Raw genomic sequence first — 25,607 nt, 5'->3', positions numbered from 1 at the left:
CTATAGCAGAAGAAAGACAGGAGAGCAAGTTGATTCTTCTAGACTAGGGATGGTGAAGCTTTTCCACCCAAAGGCCAAATGACTTCCAAGGGGGCACATGTCACGGATGTGAAATGCCAGAGGCAAAAAGTAGGTGGGACAGTGGATAGGATGGAGATTTGAGCTTTTCCTCCAAGTTGATTTGAGTTTAATTTTTGAAAACAACATGTCTCTGGTTAGGGAGATTCCAAAGGGCCATACAGAGAAGTCTCTCTCCCTCTCTCTCTCTCTCTCTCTCTCTCTCTCTCTCTCTGTGTGTGTGTGTGTGTGTCTGTCTTCTGGGAGTACGTGGAGCAGAGATTTTTTTAAAAGCTGGTAAAATTATTTTTATATGCCACCATGGCAGCCAGAGTAGTCTATGCGCAAAAATGGAAAACACCAGAAATCCCAACAAAGGAGGAATGAGCACTCAAGCTACCAGAGAACTCAGAAATGGCAGAAGTCATAGCTAAAATAAGGAATCAGAAAGACGAAATATATATATATGGAGACCCTTTTCAGTCTAAGAACGCAATACAGCCAAACGAAATTTCAAACAGATTTTGACTTATGAACAACTGCAAGAAAATAGAAAATATGGGATTTAGGTAAATAGGTAAGGTTAAGAGGTTGAACAGGCAGCAGGGAGGAGAAAGATGTAAGGATGAGAAGCCACCAAGATAAATAGATTTTGATGTAAGATCTGAATGTAAATCAATGTAAAATAATAAACATTTTCAAAAAAGAAGTCTAGAGGGATGCATTCAGCCCCCAGGCCTGAGGTTCCCCATCCCTATTCTAGACCTCACAGTGACCTCTGATACAGGGTGTCTCTAGGGGTATGAGGTGGCTTACTGTTTTGTCAAAGGGAAAGTATTCAACCCTCTGAGTGGTTTTTTAAAATCCTTTTCTGTAACCCCCCCCAGCTCCAAGATATCATTTCTGAGTACTGAGCATATTATACCAAATATGACTACACCATTACATTTATGGTGTCAGCTTCTCTGAGGCATATTGAAGTTGTTAATGTAAGGATAATGTGACAGTGTGTGCTTTATTGGTCACCAGTCCAGTTTAATCATTATTTCTTGTCATCGGAACCAGCAGTAGATCATGCGCCTTCACTTTCAAACACAGCACTGCCTTCTTTTACCACGTACAGAAATATGCTGGCAAAGCCTTCGTTTGCCCCTCAGACCGGATTTTCTTGGTTGACATATGCTAATTTCTGCTTGCCACTTTGCATCTCTCGAGAAATGAAAGCATGAAATGAGCAGCGATGTGCAGGGATGCACTATCACCACCGACAGAATTCTGTGCCAAAACAATCGTTCTCCATAGGTATGGCTTCTTCCCACAAATCACAACGAAGGAATGTACACCACGCTTGCAGGAGGTCCTTCGGCAGTTCTCAGAAACTTGGCAGGATGCTTCATCCAATATCTTATCTCCATCACAGATTACTGGCTTAATCATCTCCGTACTTTAAAGACAGAATTATCATGTAGCATTCAGAGCATGGGTGACCACAAATCAAGCGAGGAGGAAGAGGAGGAGGTTTGCAGCAAAATCAAACCTGAACAAGAGAACTTGCCGCCCTGAAATTATCATAGCAATCTCTCCCATCCCAGTGACCTCTCAGGGCATTTTGTAGTATGACACTCATCATTTCTGTGTATTAAGCAATGCTAATTGGAATTGTAGACCAAAATACCCAGAGGTGGGAAAATTACTTTTAACATTTAATTATTATTTTTAAAAATGAGAAGCTATAGAAAAAGTTGCATTTCTATTGCATCCAGGAGCTGGCAATTTGAAAAGCTAGTACAGAAGCATGTGCTTGCACACAAATCCTCCAGTTTATTCCTGTGAAAGAAATTCAAGGAAGCTGTCAAGTCTTATGAGGCTGCCATTTGTGGAATGCTCTCCCCAAGAGTGCTTGCCTGATCTTTCATTACATATCTTTAGGTGCCAGGCAAAAGTGTTTATTCAATCAGCCCAAGGCCTGGTCACAGAGATTCTATGAAGATTGGAAAAGTATGTTCAGCAGAGGGAGGAACAGCTGAATATTAATCTAGATTAAACATTTGACGAATTTGAAGAATTACTGTATACATAACTGGCAGATGGATAGCTGTAAGACCTTTTTACACATTTCTTTCATATCTTTCTTTTTCTCTTTTTTATTACCTCATTTAACATTTCCTCATATTGTATTTCAGTAAGAATATTCTGAAGAATATTCTGTGGCTTTTTAAATACGTTTGTGGGTGTGAAGATCTTGCTTTCTTTTTTGGTTCTTGTTCTATAATGTATTTTCTTTTGAGACCTCTGGGTACAGGGCAGTATATAAATTCAATCAATCAATCAATTTTGTATTTTTATGCTGTGAACCACCCTGTGATCTTTGGATTAAAAAGTGGTATGCTAATTTGATCATCATCATCATCTGAGCAACCTCTAGATTTACAGAAATTGGACTAGAAAGCCACACATTTTGGAAGAAGGAATTCTCCATGCAGTCAAAGTTTAATTCATGAGCTGCATGTGGCATGAATTGGCTCATGTTCTGTATTATGTTGCATACAAGCTGAATTTCAATAATAATAATAATGGTAGAATTATAATTAATGAAAGATGTAATGAATTTATAAGCAGACATAAAGGAGCCTGTTGGATTTTTTAATGCAGTTTTGAAGGTTCAGCAGCTCAAATAGTCATTGTTTTCAGAATTCGCGTTCATCCTGATCTCAGCAAATCTTGGTTCAGTTCCAGTTGGGGTGGGGGATAATTGACTGATTGTATACACCCTGGGAGAGACATCTTTCTGTCTTCCATAAGAGTTGCGTAATCAAATACCCCCTGTGTGTGTCTGCTGGTTATGACTGCCAAACAACACTTTGATTAGCAGAAAACCACACCAAGCTTATCAAACTACGTAACCACCAGGCCTGTCAAAAAAGACTGGCTAATGATGGTGTTTGTAATGAGACCCAGAAGGGCAATTTTCCCTGCCGTGTGATTCCTCAAAACCCCAAAGCAATCAAGTAAGCAAGTTTGGGAAAGCTGGCAATAAACACTTTGCTATGAAACAGATTCATTTTATATGGAGAATTTTAGACACTGGAGAACCGAAAAATCAAAGACATCATTATGAGCTTTCCTCAGTAGGTCATTGGAGACACTCATTTTTGGTCCTTCAGTGTAACCTATACAGAGAAGAAAAGGGATCCCCAAAATTGATTCTTCCTATAAAATTACTTTCATAGATTCCACGCTAGGACTTTAATTCCAAGGGCACAGCATTCCCTTTTTCTCCCTAGTCATACTTTTAAAATTCACTATCACTCTGCACTCCAGTAGACTTGAGACTCATTCCATGATTAACTGCAGTATTTAAAACACCAGTAGAAGCCATTAAAAAATGCAGCTTAAAATTTCCAACAGATTTCTATAAACATATATGGTTATATGCTGCTGTTATGGATGGTTAATAGCTCAGTAGGAAAGTGCACACAGTAAAAACAGCACAGTTTAAGAGGTATCAATATTCTGCCAAGATTAAAGCAAATCCCAAGAGCTCTATGGCCCAATCCATATGCTACAGGTTTGAGGTCATACCAGAATGCCTATGGATGGATCTCATGTTGAGACAAGAACTTCTGGAGGGGATGGGCAGAAAAATGTGCAAAGTTTCCATGTCAGTGATACTGGCTCCCATAGCTGGACCTTAAGGTGCTCTAGATCAATAGCTAAATCGAAGGACATTACAGTCGTACCTTGGTTGTCGAATGCCCTGGAACTCAAATGTTTTGGCTCCTGAAAGCCACAAACTCAGAAGTGATTTTTCTGGTTGGCAAACGTTCTTTTGGAACCCGAATGTCTGACAGGGCATCTGCGGCTTTGATTGGCTGCGGGAGCTTCCAGCAGCCAATCAGAAGCTGTGGTTTGGTTTCAGAATGTTTTGGAAGTGGAATGGACTTCCGGAACTGATTCCGTTCAACTTCCTAGGTACGGCTGTACATATAACTGGCTGGTTTCTCATGCAGTATATCTTTACTCAAGTTCCATAACTGATGTTTGAGGCATCATATGCATTTGCTACTTTTCATGCTGCATGCTTTATATTCAAGCCACCACCCTTGTCTTTTCTCATTCCATGCTCACTTTGTTGTTTTGAGAGATAGATAAGCATGCCAAGGCTCCCCTCAGATTAACCTGGAAATTACCTGTTCTTTGGGGGAGGGGGAAAATATCGCAACTCTCATATTTAAAATGTAAAAGGACCCCTGACCAACTCTGATATTTATTTGCAGCTAATCTGAAGTGAGGGCTTTGAAAATTATGCCCCTCTGGACCGTTTTTTAATGGTTCCATATGGGGCAATCAACTAATGGAAGGAAGCCTAGAAAGTTGGGGAAAGGGACCTTAAATGGCACTTATGACCAGTGGAAATTGCTCTCTTCCTGATGTTGGAAATTGCCTCGGCAGCCTCTTTTGCCCCTTCCAAAGAGGACCTAAAACAGCCTTCTGCAGCCTATTGGCTGGGACAACCCAGTCAGATGGATGGGGTACAATTTTTTTTCTTCATTGTTACAGTGCTCTCCAGGGCTACAACTCTTATCAGCCTCAACTAGCATAGCCAATGAACTGGGATGGTGTGGGTTGTAGTGTAATAATATCTACAGGGCACCAGGTTGGGGAAGGCTGGCCTAATGGAATACCTTCAGTTCACTGGGTCCAGTAGGAATGGCACAAATGGATTGTTATGGGAGATTTCAAGAGTGGGCACTGATATCTCCTTCAGAATTTCCCCCTTCTACTCAGGCATTCTCACCAGGCTTGGATCAAAATCTGCGGTGAAGGAAAGATTGGAAGCTTTTTCAGGTTCACATCCATTCATTACTCAAGACTGGCTTGGGAAAACTTCGCCAATATTCTAAGTTGTTTCTCTCCACATCGTGGATATTTGCAATGTAAGTTGTTTCTCTCCACATCGTGGATATTTGCAATGTAAGGTTGTTGGGGCAGGAGCCTAGCTGCTTTGCTTATAGTATGCCATAAAGCATCACAAAATATTGATGGTACTACAGAAAACCATCATCATAAATACACACAACCAACATATTTGTGTTGATTTAATTCACAATGCTGCAACTGACCTTGGGCTAGTCTGTTCTGCTAGTAGCTTTTTAACCTAACAAAACATTTAGTTGATGTAGTTGCAAGCAGTAGACCACAAGCATCGCTAACTACAGATCATTAATTTGTGCTTGCAGCAACATCCTCAGGCAGGTTCATAGAGATGTCCCTGAACTTTGCCCTCTTGGACTGCATCAGAAACTGCAAAGCTTCCTCATCCACAATGACCAAGCTTATAAGGTGTTCAGAATCTAGACAAGTTTCCTTCCATGAATTGCGAAGCAGGTCAAAAAGCAACACTTAGCATGCTGTTCCCCATTGCCCTTCTTAGATTTCTGATGAGTATAACTCTTCTTCTCATGTTTGAAATCAGAGAATTATAAATGGTCAGATGTATGGGGAGACCAGCTTCAATGGACCTTCAAATTCCAGACACTAATCTAGCCTTTCCAGTAGCCTCAACACCTGGCACCTTAACTTAATCTTAATCATAAACATTTTTAGAAAATGAAACAGCACTGGGTCAACTCCAGGCAGTTGCTCAATTACATCTTAGCTGGGATTTCAGAAACCATTAACAAGGATCTTTCATGAACACCTCAACATGATGGTTTGGATTTCCCTCATGCAGATCTTTCATGCTTGTGTCAGATGCTGTTTTAAACTAACATATAAAAACAAACAACAAACTATGTGTAGAAACAAAGATTCCTCAGTCAAGCCACTGAAAAGACTGAACATAAGACTCAGCTATAAAGCTGCAAATATTGCATTTTAAGTGCATTATAGAAATGTGACACCAGATGGAGATGGTGAGCTTAGGGCAAATTCAATATATATTTTTTAAAAAAACAACACCCCAAAACATTTTCACCGTGTTTTTTTTTGTGTGTGTGTAGATTCCCCCACAGTGAACCACAAGCTGAAAAAGCAGAAATATTGTGTGAGGGTGCTGTCAGCTGCTCCCAGTTGGTTGCCCAGAAAAGTATAAAGACTTTCAGCTCTGCCTGCTCCTCTTTCCCATTATTTCCAAACTTTCCCCCTCATCTGCCTCTGGGCTGTGACCGCCCGCAAACACCTGTTGTAAATCTATACCATCTTCCTCTTCCTCATCCCTGGAAGGGTCAGGATGGGGAGGAGGTCTCCACCATTCCTCCTCTGCCCAGTCTCTGACAATTACTTTTCTTTAACAGTGGAAGCAGGTTTTCAGATTATACAAAGCTCTTTTTCAGGCTTTGATTATGAGAGCAAAAAATGAACATCAAATAGTCTAGATAGAAACAACTGGGTAATCAGGCTGATGGTTACTTGGTTGCAGAAGTTTACTTGCCCTTGCTGTTGGCATGGAGATAGTCTAGGTTGAATGCAAACATGCCATTCTGATGCCATGTGTGATGTCACAAAGAGGATATGCTTTAAGTCTTGGTAAAGCCAGAAACAGTTAACAGTCAGACTGCATCTCAGCCCTATCAAGATGGATCTCCATAACAGGTGATGAACAGTTTTCTTTGGGGGATATATTAACTTTTACTATTGGGGGAAAGTTTTAGGTTGGTTTGCCAGTTGGTAACCCATCAAGTTGAGGCCAATAGATATACAGTCACAACCCTGTACCCATCAAATAATCAACTTTATGTGTGACTTTGGGACTGATTCATACAACCACATTTCCTTTCTCTACTCTATAGCAGCCTTTTCTCTGTATTTGAAAAAAATAACCAAGAAGGAGAAGATAAATAACCAGGAATAAGTTCTGGATGAGTATGGTGAGGACCTAAACTTTACAAGTGAGGGGGCTAGGAAGATGGCTTTGTGGTTTAGCATAGGAATCATGGGTGCTGCTTCATATTATTGAATTCCTGTTCCACAAAGAATAAGACTTTGAGCTCTTTGCTCTCATACTTTTAAGGCTTGTCAGATTCTGGAAGATGGAGGGTCTGGAATGCTTTCTAGTGACAACGTGTCAGGCAGCTGCTGCTCTGCCTTTTCCTGCTCCTCCTCTCCCATCATTTCCCATCTTGCCCCCTCCTCTGTCTCTGAGCTGTGACTTCCCCCAAACCCCTGTTGTAAATCCATACTGTCCTGCTCTTCCTCCTCCCTGGAAGGGTCAGGATGGGGAGGTGGTCTCCACCACTCCTCTTCCTCTGGTCTGCTCCTGACATATTGTAAGGCAGACAAGTGTCAAAGAGAACCAAATCTTTACAAGGAAAATCATAGTAAGCACATTATCTAAGCAATTCCAGTGGTAAGAAGAGTTCAGGAAGTTGTTTGTGAGCACCAAGGCTTAGAAAAGCATTGAAATACTTTGATAAACGCAGATAGTAAGCAAGGATGCAATTTCGACTTTCAATTTGGACTTTGATCTTTTGCCTTGTCTGGAATGATGTGTTGCGACTAAAATGGTTTCCACTTAGATTAAAGTCATGTTTACACACAGAAAAAGCTTTTGCTGTGAGACATGGATTTTGTAACTAATTCATGCTCATTTGGAGCAATTGTAGAAACCAGAGATATGGCAAAACAGTATAGAAGTGCCCTTTGCTGACCGTTCCCTAGGCACATGTCTACAGCTATTACACAATTTACCATACATAACTCCATGCCCTAAAAAATTTCACTTACTGAAATTCTGTCAATCAAGCCAATATTAAAAACACACACACACACACACACACAGGGAAAGTTTTTTTCCGTTTTCAGTTTGCGAAGTCCAATACCACAGTTACCGGTAAGTACAGGCCTTCAGACTGGAACAGCATCAAAAACTACTTACCCCACAGTGAGACAGCTTTCAATCAAAACTGCAAATTGAGAAGGAAGGTAGGCATGGGACTTTTGAGAACTTTGTTTGTGAATCCATTTTGCACGTGTGGTTTTCATTGCACGGAGGGAACCAGTGTGCATTGCCAAGCCCTGTCCCATGTGGTACATACAGTGGTGCCTCACAAGACAAAATTAATCCGTTCCGCAAGTCTCTTCGTCTTGCGGTGTTTTTGTCTTGCGAAGCACGGCTATTAGCGGTTTAGCGGCTATTAGCGGCTTAGCGGCTATTAGCGGCTATTAACAGCTTAGCGGCTTAGCGGCTTTAAGAAAACAAGGAAAACAAAGGAACAAAGGAAACAAACTCGCAAGAACTCGCAAGACGTTTCGTCTTGCGAAGCAAGCCCATAGGGAAAATCGTCTAGCGAAGCGACGCAAAAACCGAAAAACCCTTTCGTCTTGCGCGTTTTTCGTTTTGCGAGGCATTCGTCTTGCGGGGCACCACTGTAAATGGAGACTTTTTTCCAACCTTCCACACGCTGAAGGTCAAATGTCTGTTTCACATGCATGGGAGCATAAGTTGACAGTCTGAATCATTATTTTTTACCACTTCTGTTCCTTACCTCTTGTTTATTAAAAGGACAAAGGAAACTTTTTGAACATCACTCCTGCATATTCTTGCCTTGCCTACTTTGGCTATATGTTGTACACCCTCCAACATTCCTCAGATGAAAACACGGTGGTTCTATTCTACATCACTGTCCTCCCATTTACCTTCCAAAAAAGCACACTACTGATAGAATACAGGAAAAGGGTGGGGCTGGCTGAGCTACCCCAGTGGGACTTACTTTTAAGCAAACACACATGGTTCAAAATGAGCATGGTCCAATCTGTAGGCTCCGCCAAGTTCAAAGACAAGTTTGTTCAAGTCTGAAATCTTATACACACACACTCTCGTTCAAGTCAGTGAGCACACAAAGGGATCTGCGACCCCTTTAAACTGTTAAAAGTGGGGATTTAGATCCTATAGGCTTCCAAGGAATAAGACTCAAAATTTTGGTTCTGAGCTGCTGAATTTCTGCCTGTCATACATCTACTCTGCTGGAGGGGCAGTACCAGTCTATATGCTCAAGGTTAGCTTTGCATATATCTATATACATGATGGTGACATACATATTCACACACTGGATGGGGATTAACACAGGCAACATGCCGACGGCTCTGGTACGATGCCTGCCTCCTAGCAACTGAACTCAGATGGACAGCACTCTCACACACATGCTTCCGAGTCTGTTGCAGTGCCCTCGCATTCAAAGCCTTGCATTGCTTCTAGAGCCTAACACAAACATTTATTTGCAACCTCAAAAGGGGTTAATCCAAAAGCTTAACACACTTATTCACAACACCGGCCCGATGGCGTCTATGCCAGTCTTTTAAAAGACCACACAAAAGTTTAGTAAAGGGGTAGGGTACAAAAAAACCCAAAACACCAACAACCAGTCACACTACAGAAACTTGCAGCTTTCCAGTTTTAAAAGTTGTTGAGGGTCTTGTGTGGGGAAACTTGGCTGGAAAAGTGGGGGGATGGTCACTGGCCACATCTCAAGGTATCCTCTCTCTCCTGGGCCTTTCTGGGGACCAGCCAACCACCTGCCTGCTGGGGTGACAGAGTGTGGCCTAAAGCAGGACATGAGACAGAGAGAGGGCAGCTCAAGCAATGGAGGGGGGCAAATGTCATAGTCTCGTTGCTGAGCAACAACATGCAGGGCTCAGTGGAGTGAGAGAGCAACCAACTAGAAGAGTCTCTGAGGTGTACTTGCCTGGAGGAAGATTCGGCATCTGAAGTCAGGTCCAGTCCTAGGGGTGGGTGAACAACAATCCACATGGTCAGATGGTCCAAGGGTCAGGGAATCTGATGATCATAGGGTCAAAACAAAAGGAAGCAGCAAGGTAGGGCCAGGAACTACAAGCGCTCTTACTAGCATCTGACTGCTGCTGGAAACTCTGCTTAAGACGGCTGAAGCCAGTTGCATCTCGTTAGTACCTTCTCCTCTGAGTCCTTGAAGGCTGATCAGTTGCAGGTGGCATCACTCTGTCTTCTCTCCCTTCAGGCTGCTGTTCAGCAGGTGAAACTGGCCTATAATAGGAAACACCACATGCGCCAGTATGTATCCCATTATGAAGTGAGAGAGGAAAGTCCACACAAGGCCCCCTTTCTGCACTCAGGGAAGCCATGCCAGGCAACTGACCTCTCCTTGCAGCCCTGGTACTTCACCTCCACTGGCACCAACTAGCTGAGCAGGCCCTTGGCCACCATCTTGTGCTATGCGTTTGGTGCTGGCCTCTTGCAGAACAGAGGAAAGAGGGGAGGCACTTGGGATGGTCAGGAGGAGCAGGAGTGGTGGCAATGAGGCAAGATGGTGGTGGAACCTGCCATGCTGGTACCCCCTCAGCCTGGGTGTTTAATTCCGGGCTCTGACAAAGTTAGAAGTTATGACTTAAGGGTTTTTGTGGTGGTCCTTTTTTTTTAGGGAATGGCTTTGCTGTATAAGGTCCCATCATACCTGACCACTGGCCACACTGGCTGGGGTTGATGGGAATTGCAGTCCTGCGACATATGAAGTGCACCACACTGGCTACTCCTGCCATAGTTAATATTGAGCTAGATGACATGCATGGGGTGTTATGGGAGGGGTAGTACTCTGGTGGGAAACACAACCTTCTTCTAGGGTAGTTTGACCACCTTAGATACCCTCCTGCACTTAGTTCTCAACTGTCGCTCCCAGAAGCTGTCAGCATATGACAGTGGCCACACCCCTGGAGATGGCTTCAACTGGCCAGCTAAACCAGGTGAGGGTAGTTGATGGGTCTCCAACCCTCAGTGAGTTAGGGACTTCCCTCTGCATGTGAAGACAGGCTCTGGAGAATTGAGTGTACGGGACTAATAGTGGATCCTACAGACAAGAAGACGGTTTCTGCATGTGCTGTAGAGGGAAGTGAGGAGCAGATGGGGATCACTAATTTGGGAAGGGAGCCCACTTAGGAGAAGAAAAACTGATCCTAAACCTCCATTGCCTTGAGGGATATCTTTGGGAGAAGAAAAGGCTAAGGATTAAACCAGGCATAAGTAAACTCTGGCCCTCCAGAGGTTTGGGACTACAATTCCCATCATCCCTGACCACTGGTCCTGTTAGCTAGGGATGATGGGAATTGTAGTCCCAAACATCTGGAGGGCTGGAGTTTGCCTATGCCTGGAGTAAACCCTACATAAATCCAGAGTGCAGTTTCTAAGACAGTTGGCTTGCACCTTGTACACCTTCTTCCAGCAGCTTCTGATGCCAAACGTATTGCTCTGCTTTCCTTTGGATCAGATCAGCAAGGCCAATAGCAAGGTCTTGTCTTCTGGGAAGTCCAGGACCTCCATACACACTGCCCAGTCTTCCATCTAAGGGAGGTCACTTCAGTGCTGCTAACACAGTGGTTTGACTCCATCCCCAGAGGCGTACTCCATTGTCTCTCGAAACAGATGGATGCCAACAGATGGACCAGTGATCTGATCTGGTATGAGACAGCTTCATCTGTTCCCATATACTGTGAAAACAGAAATATTTTTTTATTTATTGCATCACTATTAAACCTTTGTCTAAACCATTAATGCAAACAAAATTAGGAGTAGCAGCAAGTATTTTGCAGTACTGTTTCATTCTGACTCAGCTGTTAAGTCATCTTTAATGAGTAGATAAATCAATAACCACAATGAGCTTTGGAGGACACGCTGTTAAGCAAGCTACATATCTGGGCATTGAACGATCGACATGCAGTCATAAATATGTTCAATAAGTGATCATAAATATCTTCAATATGGGGAGGGGAATCAGTGCATGCAGCTGTAATGCTTTCATGATGGAAAATCATTCTCAGGGTACCTATTTGCAATCTTAAAATCCCTTAGATAAAGGCTCAGCGTTAAGCAAGTTATCTGTAGCTCCAAGGGTACTTTGGCATATGCATAATTATTGCCAGCATGAATAACATTCAAAACACTCTTTGGGGAGGCACGCTTTTGGCATTTTAGGGTTAAGCAAGTGCCTTCCTCTCTCCACAGACTGCAGTAATAAGAGTTTGAGGCTAAGAGCTCCAACAAAGCAATCTGTAGGCCTGCTGAGAAGGGAGCATCCTCGTGCCTTTTTACGACAAGCACATCATCCAGTTGCTATATTATTGATAGATTAAACAGGCACAGGGAGCAGGGTGGGGGTGAGGGAATAAGCTAACCCAAAAGCCAACCCAGGGAAGCCACAATTAGTTTTTTCTGAGTCTGTATGCTCAAGATTAGCATATTTCTTCATGGGAGAGATAGAACTATCAGATGCATTTAATCACTTCCGAGAATGTATGTCTGTAGCTATCTGGCTATTATTCTAAGGAGGAAAGCAATGCAAAGGAACACAGGAAGAGACAAGTGTTCTAAAGAGGGTGCCTCACAGCAGGTCAGAGTTACATGTTGCGTGAGACAAGAGATAGACATTGTTTTTAATAGCCCTGTGTCAGATTTAGGACGGTGTGGTTGGTTGCCTTGTGCAGGGTGCCAAGCCAAGGGGGTGCAAAATTGAGAAGATCCATAAGTGAGAAGATCCATTTGGGGGCACCATATTTTGGGCTCGCTCAGGGCATCATATCACCAAAGATTACCAAAGTTTGCCTCTGAAGTGTTGGGCTCAACACTACCCCCATGACATATCTACAATCCCTCCCCCCATGTTGTGAAGCCATCAAATGAGTTATCCCACACAAAAGAAAAATTCACGGCTAGATGACATCATGGCATGATTAACTGATCCTAAACACTAAGGGAACAACATTTTCAATAGACTAGGGTCACAAGTGACTGTAGTGTTACTTTTCCAGAATTTCTCCAGCATTAGTAAGTGACTTCTTTCATTAATCATCAGTTCAGTTCAAAGTGTAGATTGAGTCACTACATATTCATGGTGAAAATTCTACTTATCATCAGCACCTTAATACTGCTGTGAGGAGGTTGCAAAGAAAGGGAAGCACAGAATGGAGAATCAAAGTTTCTGTGGTTACAAGGCAACAAGAGAGTCAACTGAATACACCAAATGCAGCCACATTTCCCCCACTGCCAATAACAGAATTTATCTGAGAGTCACAGCATTTGGCAGGAGTGGAAACTTTTCTGAAGAAGAAGAAGAGTTTGGATTTGATACCCTGCTTTATCACTACCCGAAGGAGTCTCAAAGTGGCTAACATTCTCCTTTCCCTTCCTCCCCCACAACAAACACTCTGTGAGGTGAGTGGAGCTGAGAGACTTCAAAGAAGTGTGACTAGCCCAAGGTCACCCAGCAGCTGCATGTGGAGGAGCCGGGAAGTGAACCTGGTTCACCAGATTATGAGTCCACCGCTCTTAACCACTACACCACACTGGCTCTCAGATCCACTCTCTGTGCTACTTTCTGGCAGGCTTCAAAAGGGTTCAGGTAATCAAATGAGCCATGTGGAGCACGGAAGAAGTGGTTGGTTGGTTGACTGGTTTTTTCTTTACCTACCTGCCCTGGAGGCTTTGAAGTGGGTAAGGCAGGTTTCTAGTTTAACCACTGGGACACTCTCATTCCCAGCAAGAAGATGGTAAACACACCCCTGTCAAGACAGAAATACTTGGGTTCAGTGGGATAAACAAGTTGGAGCAGATTTAGACTCTTCTCACATCTAGGGATGTGCAGTTCCATAAGTCATCATCCTGCATACAGACCAGTTTTTCCCCCTCCATCTGTCCAGTGCTACATGCAAAAATTGGATTTTGCTGGTCCTCCATCCCCCACCCCCACCAAGCAGCAAATGATCCCCCCCCCTACAGTTCATAAAGCTTGCTGCTCAAGAGGAAGAGGATTGTGGCAAAAACTCAAAAAAACCACCACCTGTCAAACCAGTTTCCATTGTGAAGTAGATATTCTGGTACACTTCCTTTTCTTGGGAGAATGGGACTCTGCATAACTAAGTAGTTGACCAAGTACAGGTGATTTGCTGCCATGATAGCTAATGTTGGTGGCATTGTCTGGAAGCAGTCATGTCAGTATAATGTACAGTATGATAACTTATGAATAAAAATTTCAATTTGTAGAACCAGCTACCACTCATTAATTCACCACAAAACATAAGACAGGGGTAGGCAACCTAAGGCCTGTGGGCCAGATGCGGCCCAATCGCCTTCTCAATCTGGCCCGTGGACAGTCTGGGAATCAGCATGTTTTTACATGAGTAGAATGTGTGCTTTTATTTAAAATGCATCTCTGGGTTATTTGTGGGGCATAGGAATTCGTTCACTTTACCCAAAATAATATAGTTGGGCCCACCACATGGTCTGATTGACGGTGGACCGGCCCATGGCTGAAAAAGGTTGCTGACCCCTGACATAAGATGAGGAGGTTAGTTCCAAGATGCACTCTGGGGTGCCAGAACACCCAAAACTCATGCATACATGCAAATGTGGATGCTATAGTTACTAAACATACTGTAACCCTAATTTCTATCTATATCTATGTTGCAATAAAACACAGTGCTTAATCTCTACTTTGTAAGGCAGTTGTAGAAAGAAAAATGAAAATAAAAGACATAGTGGGAAGAACCTTTGAATGTGTCTATTTAGCTAATATGAAGACCCTTCAAGTGTCCCTATTTTCCAAGGACAGTTCCAAATTTGCAGTTTCTAATTTGATCCTGGAATGTCCTGCTTTTCCTTAGGATGCCCCTTTTTTTATTGGAGAAATGTTGGAAGGGGTGGAGTTTAAGCGACCCCCGAGCCAAGGAGGTAAGTAACTATACATCCTTTAGAAGACATCTGAAGGCAGCCCTGTATAGGGAAGTTTTTTCCAAAAAATATTTAAAGTTTTATTATGTTTTTATATATATTGGAAGCCACCCAGAGTAGTTGGGGCAACCCAGTCAGATGAGTGGGTATTATTATTATTATTATTATTATTATTATTATTATTTCACTTGGGAAGACAGGTGAACTAATGTCAGTGTACTGGAAGTGGCAAAGATCACTAATGTCAAAGCAATGATGCTTAAACACCAACTTCATAGGACTGGTCATGTGGTTCGGATACCTTCCAAAGCAACTACTCTATTCCCAACTTAGGAATGGAAAGCAAAATACCGGTGGACAACAAAAGAGGTTTAAATGTGCTGTCAAGGCTAATCTAAAGAAATGCAGTATAAGTACGGAAAATTGGGAAAAATTGGGCTCCAGCCTTTACCAAAGGTGTCATCGACTTTGAAGAAGCAGGAACTCAGGATGAAAGGGAGAAACAAGAGGAAAGCATGTTTGGCAAATCCTCACCATGATCAACTCCCACCTGGAAACCTTTGTCCCCACTGTGGAAGGATGTGTGGAGCCAGAATTGGCCTCTACAGTCACTTACCAACACACTGCTAAGATCATATTGGGAGACAATCTTACTCAGCCGAAGAAGAAGAAGAAGAAGAAGAAGAAGAAGAAGAAGAAGAAGAAGAAGAAGAAGATAATTGTAATGGCTTTAGGGGTTGCATGTGCGTAAATAGCCGCCACTCTGGGCTAGGTTGGCTGGTTAAACCATTTCTCGCTGGACAGCCATCCACTCCGTGGCTGTTCAGTCGCTGGCAGAATCCGTCAGTGGGCGTTTCTTAAACCTTTTCCAACATAAAAGTTGTTTGACGCCCAGTCTCCTCCTACTCTCCCTGCGTGGAAGTCTTCTGCGCAGGGAGGGCATGGGTAGCGGAGGACCTGTGCTCTCCCCGCTGGTGTCCAGTGAAGAGTCCCGGAGCCTGCTCTCTGCTTCCCCCATTGGCCCCCCTCTATCCCTGGTGTTGCGCTGATTTTCTTCCCCAACAGGAGACCTGCCTCTCTCCCTGCTTGGCCCCTCTCCAGGATCGCTGTGGAGCCTCGCCGCCTCCTCTAGTTCCGATGGCAGTTCCCTGACAATAATGATTAAATAGGATGTCCCTATTTTCATCGGAGAAATGTAGGAGTATGTAATAGTCATCAATGGCACAGTTCAGAACCATGCAAGCCAGACTCCAAACATACAAGCCTCCAGGCGGAATGCCTGGAAAATGTGTGTGTGTGTGTGTTTGTGTGTGTGTGTGTTTGTGTGTGTAACAACAATCTCCCCATAGAACAATGATTCTTGGCCAGATGAGTGCATGAGCCTGTTCCAGTTTAATGAATATTTGCAGATCTCCAGCTTACAATGCTTTCTATAGAATAAAAAGTGACATAGCCCTTACGAAGTGCACTGACGGTCTAATATTGGATGAGAAAGCGAACAGCAGTCAAAGTGCAGGTATGGGTTTTTGATGTGCATTTTCAGTGTCGCTTAACCAAAACAAGACTGATGCATTAAAATGTCAGCTTCCTAAAACACAAAACTGGCACTGGAGAAAGAAGATTTCTGACAAAATATATTGCAAAATTTATAAACTTAGTAGCAATATAATAGTGTGATATTATGGAATGCGTTAATATAGGTCCAGTATTTGGAAATAGTACTGTAGGGTGGGAAGGGGCAACAAAATAAATTAAAGGACAAAGGAAGAGATATTGCAGTTCAGAGACTCTAGGTCTTTTCTGTTCCCTAATTTACAGGGGGAAGGAAAACAAGAAGAAAAGTATAAAGCAGAACAACCTATGTGTAATTCCTGAGAGTCGTTAAAGTACCGTTGAGGAAAATGTGTAGCATTACTCTAAGGTGCATAAAAGGTACTACAGACACATGAAAGCGAGGTGGGAGCTTTCTGCGGGAAAATGAGCACACTCCTCACAGTTCTGAATTACTGTACTTTAGCTAATATTGTAATAGGAAGCTAACAGCTGAGAAAAACCAGACACAGGGATAAATTATCCCATGCCAAAACAAAATATGTTCACACTGAAATGTGTACTTTGGAGAGAGAGAGAAATCTTTCAACAGATGCTTCATTTTGGGCACTCTTTACATTACAGACCATATATATTCCCCAGCAACTACTGCATACATTGTACATCACAGCCAAATTGCACTCAATAAAACATCACATTTTAGCAACTCACCTTGTCAAAGGCTCTTTTTGTCAACATTCTTCATCATGTCTTGTTTCCCCCCCTCACATTTCCACGTTCATTCGTCCATCTGCAAGGAAACCAAGTGTAGCTCTATCATGCTGTGGAGCAGGGTTAGGAGAACTTAATGGGTCTCAAGAGAGTCTTGAGTCCATGGAGTCTAGTTACTTTTGTGGAAGCTGATAGCCCGTAGGGGAAGAAATAAGTCTTAAAATCTGACAAAAGGAACAGATGAGGTGTTGAGCGCATGGCACGATGGGTATTTGTTTATTTATTTGTTTGTTTTGCGTTTCATTGCTGCTTTTTTTGCATCAAAAGATGGGAAACACAGACTGGCCTTTGTCCAGATGACATGCTCCCATCATCTCAGTCCACTGAATGACAAGCTACATGAACAGGCTAAGTAGCTTTGAACTCATGTAAGGAAACTAATATTTGGAAAATAAATAAACCAGCAACAACCTATCTACTGAAAACTTGGAGGGGGGGGAGAGAAACATATTTTAAAACATGCTTATAGAAAAAAAAAATGGAAGAATGGCTGACTGGGTAGGCCCATTCCATGTATTCAGCAACTCTGAGAAACAAAGTTCAGGTGAGAGCCAACTGTTCCTTCTCTGGAGGTGATGAACACATATCATGGTGAATTACAGTATAGCTATGGAACCTACTGGGTGGGAACAGCTGGCCACTGCTAAAGAACTTGTTGTGATATCTGTTACCCAAACGCTGCCTCTGCTGAGGCATACTTCTGTCATGTTGGATAAATGTCAATGGGTTTTCCCACACAGCTGCTGACACACACCTCTTGCAGAGGAGCATTGGAAGCAAATGTTGCCACAGACCTAGTAGAACATGCTGTAACACGTTAAGGAACGAGCAAGTGAAATTTTCCAGAAGCAAGCTGTGTGCAATCCCAAATCCAACTTGCCAAGGATGAACTAGTCACTTTCTTCCTAAAGAGAATTTGGGTGAAATGAAACCAAAAATGAATCAACTAATCCTGTTGATGGATGCATTAAGTGCTCACTTCACATCCAGAGCATGCCATTCTTTCTCAGGGGAATGTAAGGACCAAAATTAATTCATGCTGTCTATGGGTTATGGTAGAGGTTTTCAACCTTTTTGAGTCAATGGCTCTCTTGGCCAGCTACATTCTTTCTGCGGCACCCCTGTGGGGCTCAGGAGCCCAGTTATGTCACCCCTTGCCTGCAGAGCTGGCAGCCCCTCACCCTTTTTTGAACACCCTCCCTTGTGGAGTGTTCCCTCAGCTGCCTCTCTTCTCCTCTCTCCTTAGGAGTCCTCTGGGCAGTCGCTGCTGTCGCCCCTGGTCTCTCAGCTGCCTCCCCCCACCCCAAAGAGAGGTTCCTCCTCACACTGCCCCACAGGGGCCTGGGAAACACCCCCTGGCCAGCCCCAGAGGCACCATTCACCTGGGGCACTTGAAGCCAGGGCAGCTGCAACAAATAGTCGTGCAAGCCTTTGGGAGGCAGAGCCATGAGAGGGCATCTGAGGAAGGGAGGGAAGGAAAGAGGGACAGTGGCCAGTGTTGCCCACGGCACCCCTGACCATCATTCAAGGCACCCCAGGGTGCCATGACACTGGATTATGGAATTAACCTTCAGAATGAATGAAAGATCCATCTCAAGGACTACCCTATCTAAATGAGAAACACATATTTAGCCACCAAAAATGCTTTGAGGTCAGAAACTCTAATTTCAGGAGTTACAGTCACTAGGAACAGAACTTTAAAAGACAACAGTTTTAACGACACTATTCAGCAGCTCAGATGTCAGCTTTTGTAAGGCTGTTAACACCTTGTGCAAGTCCCCTGGTGGAGTCCTATGGACCACTGAAGGATATTAAAAAATGCCCCCTTTTTAAAAAAAAAAGTTTCACCCATGAATGGGACCTACTAGTGGACAACAAGGCACAGAAGAAATGTCAGTAACACCTTTCTGAACACGGAACACCTTGCTACCATTTATGTACAGTTACAACTTACCCTTAAACAAAATCTTAGCAGACTGGAAGTTGAACTTCTGACATTGCTAGAGATACGGATTCTTTCTGAGCACTTCAGGTTCTGATGCCCAAATTTCACTCTCCAGGGCTCTTCTCTTGTGTCAGGTTCTCACCTCAATACACCCATAAACTCAGGGGTGGACTTGGGTAATCTTTCATAATATGGCACCCTGAGTGAGGCCAAAAGTTGGTGTCCCCCAGTGGACCTTCTCAGTTACGGATCTTCTCAATTTTGCATCTGCCTGCTACACTACCCAAAATCCTGTGCGGCATAAACCACTTGGGCTGCACAAAGTATGTGCTTTCTTCCCACCCCAACCATTTAAAGAAATCAGACACTAAGGTTATCTCTGGAACTGCTCACTGACCATTTTTAATGCTCACCATTTTTATGTGTAAGTGATCTTTTCAAAATGTTATTCCTGCTCTCTGACAGAAATGTTTAATAGCCATGAACTCCTCTGACAAATTCTGGGTGGGCGGGTGGAAATAAGCCCCACTTCTCTTCCAAAAGGGCATTAACCTATAATAGGAAGAAATTGAATTTCTCAGAAAAGTCTGTGGAAATGTCTAAAAGGAGGATTTGACGGAACAAAAAAAATTAGCTAAGTGGCATATTGGGAGAGGGATTAAAATTCTAAGCAACCTTATTTGCAAAAGCTGTGCTACATTTAATAGACTTTGGCATATAAAATATGTCAGTTAAAACACAAGTAAAAGATCAGATGTCTATATACTCCAAACTAGTGGGTGTAAAATTAAACAATCCACTTAGAACTTTTGAAAAAGGTCACACATAACACAAGGTTGCTTTCATGTATGCTATTTTCTATTTCAGACAAAACTAACAAAAACATATAAATCAGAGACTACATTAAATAATCTGAGCTTGTGCTTGTCGTTTGCTTCTCTTATTACTGTTGTCACTTACATTTCCATTTCAAATCTTATGAGTTTTGTGGCAATAGAGAGAACTTCAAATGGAGTCTAAAGGACTATCATGAAGGAGTTATGCAGGTATAAAGTTAATGACACTGCTGTTCACCATTTTATAGAGATTCATGCCCCTAGCCAAAACTAACACAGTACAGTGGTACCTTGGTTTTAAAACAGCTTTGTTTATGAACAACTTGGATTAAGAAGGCTGCAAACCCAGAAGTAGGTGTTTTGGTTTGTGAACATTGCCTTGGAAGCAGAACATGTTCCGCTTCCTGTTGAGTGTAAATTGAGTCCCCCGCTGCTATGGGAAAGCATGCCTTGGTTTAAGAACGCTTTGGTTTAAGAACGGACTTCCAGAACGGATGAAGTTTGTAAACCAAGGTACCACTGTACAAGACTTAGCCACTAACCAGGAGCAAGAAAAATAACCTGAGCCTGCTTTTTGTGTGTGCATCAGAACAATTCATATTCAACATTTATCCAGAATTATAGTGATGCCATGGGATGCGAACCACCAACCATGGGATGAGAATCACCAACCTTCTGATTGGCAAGCCCAAGAGGTTTAGTGATTTAGACCACAGTGCCACTCACTCTCCCCCCCCCCCATTTCCCAATTAACCATGCCTTACAACCTGAGCAGAACTGCAAGATGGACAAAACTAATAAAAAGAGAGGGTGCCATTATTAAGGTAACTTTAAAACTCATGGAGTTTTCTTTTCATTGTGGAGTAATTAAACCTCTTTTCAGATTGCAGGTGAAAAGGTCAAATATCAGAACGCTCAGAGTCTCAGGGAGGCCAAGGGACAAGACAATGTGGCACTGTTGAAACTTCTCATTAGTCCTGTGCCTGAAGCTTAGACAAGTCACCCAATGATATTTTCTGGCACCAATCCTGCAATTAGGAATGAAACCACCACAAAACAATGCCTTCAACCTCCAGAGATGATTGATACCAGAGATGGTATCAAAGGCCACTGAGTGAACAGAAGCAACAGGGTACCACTTACCTTGATTTCCTCCTGCAAAACGTAATCCATCAGGGCAACCAAGGTTAATTCTGTCCCCAAGCGAAACCTGAATCCACACTGAAATGAGTCAAAAAATAAGTTTAATTCCAGAGCACCTGCAGCTGAATCAACACTACTCTCCCGAGCACCTTGCCCAAAATTTGTGTACATCAGCTTTCCCCTTGCTCCTTTCTGCTGCCAAGCTTCAACTATGCCTGCTGACACTTTCCAGTATTCCAGATTTGTTAAAAGTGTTCCAGTCCTTTCTTTTCCTTGCAGCCCTTCAATTCCAACACTTCAAGTCTCTTCCCCCTTTCCCGTATTCCAGCTACACAAACACAAACACACACCCTTCACTTCCCTCCTCAGTCTTTTAGCCAATCAGAGGGAGAGCTGTGGGCATCCATCTGCCTCAAGAGACAATAAAGTGTGCCTCTTACAGTGAAGTCAAACTTCTGCATTGGCAGCACCCAAGTCCTGCTCAACAGCTTTGGGGTTTGTCTAAAAACAGCTCAACAATTTTGGTGGTTTCCTGGTTTTTACTTTTTGAAATATGGCAACCCTACCCAAGAGGCTCGTATACACTTCTGCTTTTCTCATGCCTAGAAAACACGGGCCTGAACCACTTATCCTCTTTTCTAGGCATGGGTCTGAGCGGTTTTGCTCTTCCCACTGCTTTCCCCTGGAGGACCTGCTCTTTAGTGCTAAATCAGAACCAATGGCAATCCATAGAAAGCCCAATTGCCATTTGTTCCAGTTCAGCATGGAAGAGCAGGTTTTCTGAGGGGTTGGAGGAGGAGCATGGCAAAGGGAAGTGTGGTTGAGCTCCATAAAAGATTAAACATAAAAGATAATCGTGAATTGTAATAGAATTAAAACAATATAAAAATCAAATCTATTAAAATACAGATAATAAAAACAGCAAAGTCTTATTAAAAGCCCTTTGCATTAAAAAACAACAACCAGTCACTTCCTAATGGTCTGTTGGAATAAAACAGTCACCTAACTGCACCTTTAAAACTGCTCATAGTAAAGCAAGGTAAAGGTAAAGGGACCCCTGACCATTAGGTCCAGTCGTGACCGACTCTAGGGTTGCAGTGCTCATCTCGCTTTACAGCTTCCGGGTCATGTGGCCAGCATGACTAACCCACTTTTGGCGAACCAGAGCAGTGCACGGAAACACCATTTACCTTCCTGCCGGAGCGGTACCTATTTATCTACTTGCACTTTGATGTGCTTTTGAACTGCTAGGTTGGCAGGAGCAGGGACCGAGCAACGGGAGCTCACCCCGTCGTGAAGATTCAAACCACCAACCTTCTGACTGGCAAGTCCTAGGCTCTGTGGTTTAACCCACAGCGCCACCCACGTCCCCATAGTAAAGCAGCTGATTGGAATTGTTGCTTATTATGATAGATAACTGTTTTAATGTTGGGTGCATTTGTTCGACTTCAAGGTGAAAGTTATCAAGTATCATCTTAACTTCCCTTTTGTTCACGTAGCCCTGTGATATTTAGATACCTGTGCCATATAGTTCACATGTAAATGTCAATGCAAAAACATGCCTTATTGTGGTATTTCTGCTGCAATGCAGGAAGCATCATAAGGCTTCCCCACACACAATAATTTTGTGCAGCATTTTCAAAAGGAGTGCTTCGTTATTACATGAGGCATATGCCCTCTTGAGATCTGCCATGTCCAGATAGGAACATTTAACTGTTATTAATCAAGCATCACAGAAACAAATGTATTTTTGCTGTTCACATGTGCTTCATATTCTGTGCATGTCATTAATATGAAGTAATATTCCTTTCTAACTGTTAATTAGAGGTGTGATAGGAGATCAGATAGCAGCTGGTGAATTATAAGGCTCACCGTTAAAAAACTGTTGTTATCAAAAGAAAATGTTCCATGAAGATTTAACACTTTGGTAGACAAACAAGGCACCACCCCTAGAGTATCTGTCTCTTTGTTATGGAGTCAAACGTTTCTCCCAGAAATGTATATTTTCAGCCAGATGCTGTTGGCAACGCAATGTGCATAAATTCACAAGTGAGAAGGGGATCAAGCCCATTAGCCATGGCTGCCAATGCGTGTGCCCATCACACTTCCCAGCAGCAATGTAGTTTTGATGGTCTAGACTAGAGGGATTATGAACTCCTTTGGGAGGACTTCCAGTACTGAAAAGTAGCAAGCAGGTAGAGTGGGGAAAGTACCATAATGAGCCAATCAAAAAGGAGGCAAGCTCTGGTGCTTACTGGTGAAAAATACAGGGATCTGCCATGTTTTGTTTCCACTGGTGATCCACAGCATACTCCACTGACTCAAACCCAGATGGTGGTAGCTGAGAGAGGGTGAGCTAAATGTTTTAATAAGACAAGTAACATTTCCCTGGGAGGTTTTACACACCTCCAGGCTGCTGCCAGATTCCACCTAAAGCAAAATTTCAAGATGCATTTGGAACATGGGTATTGGGGCTGAACATCCAAGCAATTTTGAAAGAATACAAAGTAATTTAAATAAGATTAAATAAGGAGACAAAAATGGTGGCTATTTCCATTGCACCCCCAGGCATCAATACAACAATATGTGCTAGATCTTTTTAAATGCCCTAAAATGTATAGATATTCCCAGTATATTCACCATTTTGGGTTTCCAATGGTCTTGCAAGCTGATGAAACAAAGGCAAAATAGATCTCACTTTAAGAAGTCCGTTACACATTTCACTTTGTTGAGAACCTTTGCAACCATAAGTCTTGCCCTGATTATGCACTATCAACACCACTGTGCTCTATTCCCTTTGTAGATGCCCAGAATAATAAGTTCTGACCTGGTGAGCCTAAAATTGCTCTTTTTACATACAAGGCACTGTATCAAATCAATCCAGCCTATGCTGCTGACCTTATTATTCCCTTAGCTCACAATTGCACCTTGAGGTCAAGCAGCCCAAGTCTTCTGCTGATACAATGGCTCCTATTTATCAGTGTAAAGACATGCGGATTAAAGCCTTGGAGTTTATACAGCCTTGGAGCTGCTGCAGGGATTTAATATAGAACTCCTTCCGCACTGGCTTGTGCAGCATTCAGACATGGGCTTAGGGATGGTTTGATTAATTTGGCTCGTTCTCAATTTGCTGCCGCCAAGGGCAAAGCAACGGCAGAGATGAAAGCATCTAAAATAGTTTTGCACAGTGCTTACTAGAAAGATAGTTACCTCGAGATGTGTTCTAGGGGGAGGATGAGCAGCGTTTCCCAGCCCAGGCAGAGATTTCAAAATTGTTCATTTGTAAGTGATCTAGAAGATGGCAGCTGCCATGATACTTACTACCTTGGTCTTTTGCTCCTTGGGCCAATACATGCTGGAGACACCCAGCAGTGGAGCATATGCCCACGCTGCCCAGGGCAGGTGTGCTCCCAAAGGGGGAGGCGGAGGGTGCCCGCCTGGGCACCGGATAACTGCTTGGGTGCATAGAGCGGCATGCGCACCCTGCAGCCAGGGGGCAGAGCGAGCCACCCATGGGGGCGGACCAAGCCACCGACGGCAGACATTCAGCACGCCACCCACCCATGACTCCCAAGCCTCCCCCGAGCTATCAAAATGAAGGGGGAAGAGGGGAATGCCTCCAGCAAAAGGAATGTTGCTGCTCAAGGTAGGCTTAGGAGTCATGAGAGGGCGGCACGCCAAATGTCACCCCCCTCAGAGAAGACACCCGGTGCGTCCCGCCCCCACCGCACTCCCCTTCCTCATCCCCTGGGGACACCTGACTTTATCCACAACCATACTGCCAACTTCATTTCAGAAGAGAGGAATTGGGTAACTTTATCCACGACAATTTCTGCTATAGGTCAAAGTCCTTTAATTAGAAGGGTTTACCAAACTGCCAGCTTTCCTACCGCAACTCACCTCTGCGAATGTTAAAGAGATACAAACTTATTGTGCATAGGTGTTTAAAGAAAATGGTGTTTCCGCCCTCCCAGGAGTTTTGTACAAGAATAATTGGTGTATAGATTTACCTTGTAGCCAAGAATGATTCAAAATTTAACCTGATATAATACTTTCTAAGTTTTGAGATGATTTCCAAAAAGCACTTGTGCATCATTGCAAATGCAAGGCATGCATTCCCTTTATGCATAGCCTTCCTTGCCATTGATTGATGGGATTTAGAAGCCGAGTTCAATAATAATTAAAGGACAAAAAAAAGGAGGCCAGTTCTAATTGTTTTGAGGTTTTGATAGGAAACTTATTGAAAGTTAAAAGGCCCTCTTCTGACACATAACTGGGAGCAATTAGCTGTTGCCGCTCTCCTTGAAATCTCTGGTGCATTTTCCTGCCCCCATCAAATTCCGGCAATTCAGGGAAATAAGTCTCAACTTCATTTCTGTCACATAAAAAACCGTTGCTCTTGAGAGATCATCTCCCCCACACTCATTGCATACTAGTATGTGAATGAATTCAGGGGAAGGTTTAATTTTTAAACATGAAAGTCAGCCCAAAATACTTAATTTGGGCACAAAACGTAGCATGCATCAGCTTTAAAGGCTTTGCAGACCATCTGTTGATTCATACATAGCCAGTATTTACACTATTGGCCATATGGTCATACAAACATTTCATGCCT

The 25,607-nt window shown here is 43.1% G+C and overlaps 3 long non-coding RNA genes across 6 annotated transcripts in view; 1 reads left to right on the top strand and 2 right to left on the bottom strand.

Annotated features, from left to right (window-relative positions):
* Positions 1–3,118: 3,118 nt before the first annotated feature.
* LOC310766361 lies at positions 3,119–6,492 on the bottom strand. The gene is made up of 3 exons (XR_014550094.1): positions 6,341–6,492; positions 5,710–5,824; positions 3,119–3,227 (listed from the first exon to the last, which is right to left on the bottom strand). It is a non-coding gene; the product is annotated as an uncharacterized lncRNA (long non-coding RNA).
* A 127-nt stretch (positions 6,493–6,619) lies between these two features.
* LOC310767267 lies at positions 6,620–16,987 on the top strand. The gene is made up of 3 exons (XR_014550821.1): positions 6,620–6,651; positions 14,680–14,746; positions 16,096–16,987. It is a non-coding gene; the product is annotated as an uncharacterized lncRNA (long non-coding RNA).
* LOC310767192 overlaps positions 13,377–25,607 on the bottom strand; it is a 125,802-nt gene continuing 113,571 nt past the window's right edge. For 3 of the 4 annotated variants that reach the window (XR_014550701.1, XR_014550704.1, XR_014550705.1), the window contains 4 exons: positions 20,993–21,070; positions 19,427–19,565; positions 17,009–17,087; positions 13,377–13,578 (listed from right to left, as the gene is read on the bottom strand). This is a non-coding gene — a long non-coding RNA (uncharacterized lncRNA). The remainder of the gene's footprint in view (positions 13,579–17,008; positions 17,088–19,426; positions 19,566–20,992; positions 21,071–25,607) is intronic. The other variant, XR_014550702.1, reaches the window with a different exon arrangement.

This window comes from Podarcis filfolensis (assembly GCF_964270895.1).
Source record: "Podarcis filfolensis genome assembly, chromosome: 7".
Classification (NCBI taxonomy): Eukaryota; Metazoa; Chordata; class Lepidosauria; order Squamata; family Lacertidae; genus Podarcis; species Podarcis filfolensis.
This window is presented reverse-complemented; position numbering and strand designations above follow the sequence as displayed.